Source organism: Melanerpes formicivorus, unplaced genomic scaffold, assembly GCF_026170545.1.
Source record: "Melanerpes formicivorus ecotype bairdi unplaced genomic scaffold, bMelFor1.0.p_v2 SCAF_274, whole genome shotgun sequence".
NCBI lineage: Eukaryota > Metazoa > Chordata > Aves > Piciformes > Picidae > Melanerpes > Melanerpes formicivorus.
Window position 1 is genome coordinate 67501 of NW_027142626.1, and position 10000 is coordinate 77500.

The window sequence follows — 10000 nt, forward strand, 5'->3', positions numbered from 1 at the left end:
TTCCACACTTCGGCAGTGGCCGGCGCCAGCCACTCCTCAACTTTTTTTCTTTTCCCCGCTTTCGTTGCCGAGCCCGGGCTGGGCTCCGGCTCACGGACGAGCGAAACCCATCCAACACCGCTGAGGGTGCGCCAGCGGCCGCTCCAAACCGCCGCGCCTTTGTTCGGCCCCGCGGGTCCCCTCTCTGACCCGGGCGAAAGCCACCGAGAAGCCAGACGGACCCCTGCCCAGCCGCCTGGCGGGTGGCTTGGAGCAGCCGCTCGGCAGCGCTGCCCTGGGAGTGCTCGGCGTCGCTTGTTCCCTCATATACGGAACTGGAGGGCCGTCAGCTCCGCGAGCGCACAACCAGCCGACCTCCGCCCAGCGGCAGGTCGCAGAAATCACGCCGGCTTGTACGATGACGTAGGCGGAGGCAGAGCGCAACAGCGACCCCTTGGCGACAAGCGCGATCTCCGCGGAGAGCACGTCTACTCGCCGAGGGAGAGCACGTCTACTCGCCGAGGGAGAGCACGTCTACTCGCCGAGGGAGAGCACGTCTACTCGCCCAGGGAGAGCACGTCTATTCGCCCAGGGAGAGCACGTCTACTCGCCCAGGGAGAGCACGTCTACTCGCCCAGGGAGAGCACGTCTACTCGCCGAGGGAGAGCACGTCTACTCGCCCAGGGAGAGCACGTCTACTCGCCCAGGGAGAGCACGTCTACTCGCCCAGGGAGAGCACGTCTACTCGCCGAGGGAGAGCACGTCTACTCGCCGAGGGAGAGCACGTCTACCCGCCGAGGGAGAGCACGTCTACTCGCCGAGGGAGAGCACGTCTGCTCGCCGAGGGAGAGCACGTCTACCTCCCGCCTGAGGGAGAGCACGGGGGGGTGGGGACAAAGACAGGCGGCAGCAGCTTCGGTGAACGTCACCCGGGAGGCGACCGGGGCTGTCCCGGGGCAGTCCCGGGAAGCCGGCGTCCGACACAGGGAACCGTCAGCTGCCGGACCGGGGCGAATCCCCGCGGCCACGGCAGGGGTGGGGGCTCGAAGACAGCCGGCAGCCGCTTCGGTGAACGTCACCCGGGAGGAGACTGGGGCCCTCCCGGGACCGTCCCGGGAAGACGACGTTCGGCACGAGATCCCGGCCGCGGCCGGACCGGCTCGAAGCCTCGCGGTCCCGGCAGCAGCCGGAGCCGCTCGCCGCCTCGGGCTCCCGGCCCCCTACAGATCCGGCGACTCGTTCGCGGGCGGCGGGGGGAGGCAGTGGAGGGGGTGCGGGGAGAAGCGGCAGCGGAGGCGGAGGGGGGGGGGGGGCTCGAAGACAGCCGGCAGCCGCTTCGGTGAACGTCACCCAGGAGGTGATCGGGGCCGTCCCGGGGCCGTCCCGGGATGCCGGCTTCCGGCACGGGGTCCCGGCCGCGGCCGGACCGGCTCGTATCCCCGCGGCTCCGGCAGGGGGGGGGGGGGCTCGAAGACAGCCGGCAGTCGCCTCGGTGAACGTCACCCGGCCGGCGACCGCGGCCGTTCCGGGGCCGTCCCGGGAAGCCTGCGACAGGCACGGGGTCCCAGCCGCGGCCGGACCGACTCGAAGCCCCGCGGCCCCGGCACGGGGGAGGCCCAAAGACTGGCGGCAGCCGCTTCGCTGAACGTCACCCGGCCGGCGACCGGGGCCGTCCCGGGGCCGTCCCGGGATGCCGGCATCCGGCACGGGGTCCCGGCCGCGGCCGGAGCGGCTCGAATCCCCGCGGTCCCGGCAGCAGCCGGAGCCGCTCGCCGTTCGGGCTCCCGGCACCCTACGGATCCGGCGACTCGTTCGCCGGCGGCGGGGGGAGGCAGTGAAGGAGGTGCGGGCAGAAGCGGCAGCGGAGGCGGAGGGGGGGGGGGGGCTCGAAGACAGCCGGCAGCCGCTTCGGAGAACGTCACCCGGCCGGCGACCGCGGCCGTTCCGGGGCCGTCCCGGGAAGCCTGCGACAGGCACGGGGTCCCGGCCTCGGCCGGACCCGCACTGGGTGCCGCCGCCTCGGGCTCTCGGGACGGTATGGATCCGCCGACTCGTTCGCCGGCGGCGGGGGGAGGCAGTGGAGGGGGTGCGGGGAGAAGCGGCAGCGGAGGCGGAGGGGGGGGGGGGGCTCGAAGACAGCCGGCAGCCGCTTCGGGTGAACGTCACCCGGCCGGCGACCGGGGCCGTCCCGGGGCCGTCCCGGGATGCCGGCTTCCGGCACGGGGTCCCGGCCGCGGCCGGACCGGCTCGAATCCCCGCGGTCCCGGCAGCAGCCGGAGCCGCTCGCCGTTCGGGCTCCCGGCACCCTACGGATCCGGCGACTCGTTCGCCGGCGGCGGGGGGAGGCAGTGGAGGGGGTGCGGGCAGAAGCGGCAGCGGAGGCGGAGGGGGGGGGGCTCGAAGACAGCCGGCAGCCGCTTCGGTGAACGTCACCCGGCCGGCGACCGGGGCCGTCCCGGGGCCGTCCGGGGATGCCGGCTTCCGGCACGGGGTCCCGGCCGCGGCCGGAGCGGCTCGAATCCCCGCGGTCCCGGCAGCAGCCGGAGCCGCTCGCCGTTCGGGCTCCCGGCACCCTACAGATCCGGCGACTCGTTCGCCGGCGGCGGGGGGAGGCAGTGGAGGGGGTGTGGGGAGAAGCGGCCGCGGAGGCGGAGGGGGGGGGGGGGGGCTCGAAGACAGCCGGCAGCCGCTTCGGTGAACGTCACCCGGGAGGCGACCGGGACCGGCCCGGGAAGCCATCGTCCGGCCCCGGATCCCGGCCGCGGCCGGACCGGCTCGAAGCCCCGCGGCCCCGGCACGGGGGAGGCCCAAAGACTGGCGGCAGCCGCTTCGCTGAACGTCACCCGGCCGGCGACCGGGGCCGTCCCGGGGCCGTCCCGGGATGCCGGCTTCCGGCACGGGGTCCCGGCCGCGGCCGGACCGGCTCGAATCCCCGCGGTCCCGGCAGCAGCCGGAGCCGCTCGCCGTTCGGGCTCCCGGCACCCTACGGATCCGCCGACTCGTTCGCCGGCGGCGGGGGGAGGCAGTGGAGGGGGTGCGGGCAGAAGCGGCAGCGGAGGCGGAGGGGGGGGGGCTCGAAGACAGCCGGCAGCCGCTTCGGTGAACGTCACCCGGCCGGCGACCGGGGCCGTCCCGGGGCCGTCCGGGGATGCCGGCTTCCGGCACGGGGTCCCGGCCGCGGCCGGAGCGGCTCGAATCCCCGCGGTCCCGGCAGCAGCCGGAGCCGCTCGCCGTTCGGGCTCCCGGCACCCTACGGATCCGGCGACTCGTTCGCCGGCGGCGGGGGGAGGCAGTGGAGGCGGTGCGGGGAGAAGCGGCAGCGGAGGCGGAGGGGGGGTGGGGGGGGACGATAGTGGCGGGGGGCGGGGGGTGCTCGAAGGCAGCCGGCAGCCGGTTCGGTGAACATTCGCCGGGGCGGGGGGGGCGACCTGTCCGTGCCCGGGGCAGCCCCGGGAAGCCGGCAGCCAGCACGGGGTCCCGGCAGCACCTGTTCCCTGCCCTGGGACTTGCCGTGCCCGGCGGCCGGTTGCCGGGTGGGGGGAGCGATGAGAGGCAGGGCGCAGCGGCCGGGGCAGCGCCGGGCCGCAGCGGGGGGCTGGGCGGGTGGGGTAGGCGTCGAGCGGCAAGCCCTCGGCTGCAGCGAATGTTCGGCGGTGCGGGGCGGGGGGGGACGGGACGACACGTTGGGGGCGCCGAGTCCGAGCCACCCCCGGCCCCAGGGGCGGCCGGAGGGGGAGGCCGGTGCCTGGCCCTGGGAGCTGCTGGGCGCCGGATGGCCGAGGGTGCGTCAGAAGCCGCCCGAGCGGTCGAGCAGGTCCTCCAGAAAGGCCTAGGGTGGCTTCGAGGGCCCCGGGAGCAGTCGAGGGAGGCCTCCAGGCAGGTCTGGAGTGGATGGGAGGCCTTCAAAAGCAGACAAGGGAGGCTGCCAGCGGGGCCTAGGCTGGCACTGCAGCCTGTAAATGGTTGGGGGGGGGGCCTCTGGTGCGGCCTGGAGTCTCTGGGTGGCGTCCAGAGAGGTGCAAAAGATCCTCTGGTGCGGCCTGTGGTGGCGGAGAAGCCTGCAGAGCGTGCGGGGGAGGCTTCTGCTGCGGCCTGGGGTGGGTCGGAAGCCTGCAGAGCGTGCGGGAGAGGCTTCTGGTGCGGCCTGGGGTGGCTGAGAAGCCTGCAGAGCGTGCGGGAGAGGCTTCTGGTGCGGCCTGGGGTGGCTGAGAAGCCTGCAGAGCGTGCGGGAGAGGCTTCTGCTGCGGCCTGGGGTGGCTGAGAAGCCTGCAGAGCGTGCGGGGGAGGCTTCTGTTGGGGCCTGGGGTGGGTCAGAAGCCTACAGAGCATGCGGGGGAGGCTTCTGGTGCGGCCTGGGGTGGGTCGGAAGCCTGCAGAGCGTGCGGGAGAGGCTTCTGTTGGGGCCTGGGGTGGCTGAGAAGCCTGCAGAGCGTGCGGGGGAGGCTTCTGCTGCGGCCTGGGGTGGCTGAGAAGCCTGCAGAGCGTGCGGGGGAGGCTTCTGCTGCGGCCTGGGGTGGCTGAGAAGCCTGCAGAGCGTGCGGGGGAGGCTTCTGGTGCGGCCTGGGGTGGCTGAGAAGCCTGCAGAGCGTGCGGGAGAGGCTTCTGCTGCAGCCTGGGGTGGGACGGAAGCCTGCAGAGCGTGCGGGGGAGGCTTCTGCTGCGGCCTGGGGTGGGATGGAAGCCTGCAGAGCGTGCGGGGGAGGCTTCTGGTGCGGCCTGGGGTGGGTCGGAAGCCTGCAGAGCGTGCGGGAGAGGCTTCTGCTGCGGCCTGGGGTGGGTCGGAAGCCTGCAGAGCGTGCGGGAGAGGCTTCTGTTGGGGCCTGGGGTGGCTGAGAAGCCTGCAGAGCGTGCGGGAGAGGCTTCTGCTGCGGCCTGGGGTGGCTGAGAAGCCTGCAGAGCGTGCGGGAGAGGCTTCTGCTGCGGCCTGGGGTGGCTGAGAAGCCTGCAGAGCGTGCGGGAGAGGCTTCTGCTGCGGCCTGGGGTGGCTGAGAAGCCTGCAGGGCGTGCGGGAGAGGCTTCTGCTGCGGCCTGGGGTGGGTGGGAAGCCTGCAGAGCGTGCGGGGGAGGCTTCTGGTGCGGCCTGGGGTGGCTGAGAAGCCTGCAGAGCGTGCGGGGGAGGCTTCTGGTGCGGCCTGGGGTGGCTGAGAAGCCTGAAGAGCGTGCGGGGGAGGCTTCTGGTGCGGCCTGGGGTGGCTGAGAAGCCTGCAGAGCGTGCGGGAGAGGCTTCTGCTGCGGCCTGGGGTGGCTGAGAAGCCTGCAGAGCGTGCAGGAGAGGCTTCTGCTGCGGCCTGGGGTGGCTGAGAAGCCTGCAGAGCGTGCGGGAGAGGCTTCTGGTGCGGCCTGGGGTGGCTGAGAAGCCTGCAGAGCGTGCGGGAGAGGCTTCTGGTGCGGCCTGGGGTGGCTGAGAAGCCTGCAGAGCGTGCGGGGGAGGCTTCTGGTGCGGCCTGGGGTGGCTGAGAAGCCTGCAGAGCGTGCGGGGAGAGGCTTCTGCTGCAGCCTGGGGTGGCTGAGAAGCCTGCAGAGCGTGCGGGGGAGGCTTCTGGTGCGGCCTGGGGTGGCTGAGAAGCCTGCAGAGCGTGCGGGAGAGGCTTCTGCTGGGGCCTGGGGTGGCTGAGAAGCCTGCAGAGCGTGCGGGGGAGGCTTCTGCTGCGGCCTGGGGTGGCTGAGAAGCCTGCAGAGCGTGCGGGGGGAGGCTTCTGCTGCGGCCTGGGGTGGCTGAGAAGCCTGCAGAGCGTGCGGGGGAGGCTTCTGGTGCGGCCTGGGGTGGCTGAGAAGCCTGCAGAGCGTGCGGGGGAGGCTTCTGGTGCGGCCTGGGGTGGGTCGGAAGCCTGCAGAGCGTGCGGGAGAGGCTTCTGCTGCGGCCTGGGGTGGGTCGGAAGCCTGCAGAGCGTGCGGGAGAGGCTTCTGTTGGGGCCTGGGGTGGCTGAGAAGCCTGCAGAGCGTGCGGGAGAGGCTTCTGCTGCGGCCTGGGGTGGCTGAGAAGCCTGCAGAGCGTGCGGGAGAGGCTTCTGCTGCGGCCTGGGGTGGCTGAGAAGCCTGCAGAGCGTGCGGGAGAGGCTTCTGGTGCGGCCTGGGGTGGCTGAGAAGCCTGCAGAGCGTGCGGGAGAGGCTTCTGCTGCGGCCTGGGGTGGCTGAGAAGCCTGCAGAGCGTGCGGGGGAGGCTTCTGGTGCGGCCTGGGGTGGCTGAGAAGCCTGCAGAGCGTGCGGGAGAGGCTTCTGGTGCGGCCTGGGGTGTCTGAGAAGCCTGCAGAGCGTGCGGGAGAGGCTTCTGCTGCGGCCTGGGGTGGCTGAGAAGCCTGCAGAGCGTGCGGGAGAGGCTTCTGCTGCGGCCTGGGGTGGGTCGGAAGCCTGCAGAGCGTGCGGGAGAGGCTTCTGGTGCGGCCTGGGGTGGCTGAGAAGCCTGAAGAGCGTGCGGGAGAGGCTTCTGGTGCGGCCTGGGGTGGCTGAGAAGCCTGCAGAGCGTGCGGGGGAGGCTTCTGGTGCGGCCTGGGGTGGCTGAGAAGCCTGCAGAGCGTGCGGGAGAGGCTTCTGGTGCGGCCTGGGGTGGCTGAGAAGCCTGCAGAGCGTGTGGGGAAGGCTTCTGGTGCGGCCTGGGGTGGCTGAGAAGCCTGCAGAGCGTGCGGGAGAGGCTTCTGGTGCGGCCTGGGGTGGCTGAGAAGCCTGCAGAGCGTGCGGGAGAGGCTTCTGCTGCGGCCTGGGGTGGCTGAGAAGCCTGCAGAGCGTGCGGGAGAGGCTTCTGCTGCGGCCTGGGGTGGGTCGGAAGCCTGCAGAGCGTGCGGGAGAGGCTTCTGCTGCGGCCTGGGGTGGGTCGGAAGCCTGCAGAGCTTGCGGTGGAGGCTTCTGGTGCGGCCTGGGGTGGGTCGGAAGCCTGCAGAGCATGCGGGGGAGGCTTCTGCTGCGGCCTGGGGTCTCTGGGTGGCCTCTAGAGAGGTGCAAAAGACCCTCTGGGTTGGGCTGGGGTGGCTCTTGGACCCCTGCCACACAGTGGAGAGAGGCCTCCGGCCCGCCACCTGTGTCCCTGTGTGCCTGAGTGCCTGTGTCCCTGTGTCCCTGTGTCCCTGTGTCCCTGAGTGCCTGAGTGCCTGTGTCCCTGTGTCCCTGTGTCCCTGTGTCCCTGAGTGCCTGAGTGCCTGTGTCCCTGTGTCCCTGTGTCCCTGAGTGCCTGAGTGCCTGAGTGCCTGTGTCCCTGTGTCCTTGTGTCCCTGTGTCCCTGTGTCCCTGTGTGCCTGAGTGCCTGTGTCCCTGTGTCCCTGTCTGTGTACCTGTGTGCGAGAGTGTCCGGCACGCCACCCAGCGGCGGCGGGCAAGCAGGTAGGCGGGTGGGCGGGCCGGCGAGGGCCAGTGTGAGTTTGGGGGGTGGGAGGGGAGGCGGCAGCTGGAAGCGTCAGAGGAGGGGGCGTGGCTCCGGCTGGCCCCGGGAGCAGGTTCCCGGGACCGGGACCGGCTGGACCCGGCGGGTGGTTGATCCCGGGGCGGGGGGCAGAGGCGGCGGGAAGCTGCAGCTGCGTGTGCGGCGGGGGGGTGGAGGGCGAACCGCGGCGGGAAGCGGATGCTTCAGAGCAGGTTACGGGGGCGGGGACGGACGACACCACCTGTCCCCGCCCCGGGACGGGCTGGACCCGGCGCCCTGGACCCGGCGCCGTGTACCCGCCGCCGCCGCCGCCCCCCTCCGCCACCCCGGGACCCCGACGTTTTTTGGCGCCCGCGCCTTTTTTTGCTCCCCGCCTGCCCGCGCTGCCCCGGGCCCTCCCCCGGGGCGGGGCGGGAGGGAGGGAGGGACGGACGGACGGGTAGCCGGGGATCTCCGAGCGCGCGCCACCAGACCGAGGCGGGTCCCGGCGGCGGCGGCGGCGGCGGCGGCGGCGGCGGCGGCGGCGGCGGCGGCGGCGGCGGCGGCAGCAAGCGACGGCGGGGGGGGCAGGCTAGGGAGAGAGGGGGAGCGGCATGCGGTAGGGCTGGGGGGTTTGTTTCGGGGGAGAGGGGTGGGGGGGGGGGTGGCAGCGGTCAGCGAGAGCGGGGAGAGGGGGAGCGGCATGCGGTAGGGCTGGGGTGTTTTTGGGGTGGGGGCGTTGGGGGGATTAGCGGGCGGGCGGGCAGCCGAGCCAAGCGGCAAGCCGGGGGGCGGGCGAGGGCGGCTTTAGGGCCGGAGGAGCGGAGCGCAACCTCCCCCGTGCAGGCTCCAGCGTGGAGAGCAGCAAGTTTTTGGGGACGGGGGACGACGGACGGGAGGGGCAGCGGCGAGAGGCTAGCTGCGGCAAGGGGCACCGGCACGGCCGCCCTAACAGCGCCGCCTCGGTCGCAGGGGTTAGAGAGCAGCCGGGCAGCCCGGGAGGGAAGCGGCAGCCCGCGAAGGGGGGAAGGGGGGGCTCCGCGCAAACCGCTAACGGGAGCCGGGGGGTGTGGGGAGCTGGGGGTGGCAGCAGCGGCAAGAGGCAACGTCGGGAGGGGGGGCTCCGCGCAAACCGGTAACGGGGGCCGGGGGGTGTGGGGGGGGCGGTGGCGGCCGCGGCAAGAGGCAACGGCAGGCGGGGGGGCTCCGCGCAAACCGGCAGCGGGGGGGGGGGCGGGGGTAGCGGCAAGAGGCAACGGCGGGAAGGGGGGGCTCCGCGCAAACCGCTAACGGGAGCCGGGGGGTGTGGGGAGCTGGGGGTGGCAGCAGCGGCAAGAGGCAACGTCGGGAGGGGGGGCTCCGCGCAAACCGGTAACGGGGGCCCGGGGGTGTGGAGGGGGCGGTGGTGGCCGCGGCGAGAGGCAACGGCAGGCGGGGGCGCTCCGCGCAAACCGGCAGCGGGGGGGGGGCGGGGGTAACGGCAAGAGGCAACGGCGGGAAGGGGGGCCTCCGCGCAAACCGGCAGCGGGGGGGGGGCGGGGGTAGCGGCAAGAGGCAACGGCGGGAAGGGGGGCCTCCGCGCAAACCGGCAGCGGGGGGGGGGCGGGGGTAGCGGCAAGAGGCAACGGCGGGAAGGGGGGGCTCCGCGCAAACCGGCAGCGGGGGGGGGGCGGGGGTAGCGGCAAGAGGCAACGGCGGGAAGGGGGGGCTCCGCGCAAACCGGCAGCGGGGGGGGGGCGGGGGTAGCGGCAAGAGGCAACGGCGGGAAGGGGGAGCTCCGCGCAAACCGGCAGCGGGGGGGGGGCGGGGGTAGCGGCAAGAGGCAACGTCGGGAGGGGGGGCTCCGCGCAAACCGGCAGCGGGGGGGGGGCGGGGGGTAGCGGCAAGAGGCAACGTCGGGAGGGGGAGCGCCGCGCAAACCGGCAACGGGGGCGGGGGGGGAGGCGGTCAGGGGCGGGGGGAGATTTCTAGAGATGCCGGCAGACCTTCTCCCCGGAGAACAGCGCTGTTGAAGAAAAGACTGCTTCAGAACACAACCTTTAATGAAAGACGCTCGATGAAAACAACACTTAATAAAAGAAGGTTTCATGCCGACTGCCTCTCTTCATTTACGCCGCCGCGGGGGGGGGGGGGTTGGGGGCCGGGCGGGCGATACCAGGCGGCCCTCGTCCCGGGGACCACGTCTACCCCGCGGTTCCAGCCTCCGCGCGCTAAGTGCCCGCCCGGCCGCGGGGAGCACGTCTACCTCCTGCCGCACGGCTCAGTGCACTAAGTCCCCCCTCGCCATGGAGAGCACGTCTACCTGCCAGCTCAGGGAGAGCACGTCTACTCACCGAGGGAGAGCACGTCTACCACCTGGGAAGGAGAGCACGTCTACCTCCTGGGAAGGAGAGCACGTCTACCTCCTCGGGAAGGAGAGCACGTCTACCTCCTGGGAAGGAGAGCACGTCTACCTCCTCGGGAAGGAGAGCACGTCTACCTCCTGGGAAGGAGAGCACGTCTACCTCCTCGGGAAGGAGAGCACGTCTACCTGCCGCCGCACGGCTCAGTGCACTAAGTCCCCCCCTCGCCAGGGAGAGCACGTCTACCTCCTCGGGAAGGAGAGCACGTCTACCTGCCGCCGCACGGCTCAGTGCACTAAGTCCCCCCTCGCCAGGGAGAGCACGTCTACCTCCTCGGGAAGGAGAGCAC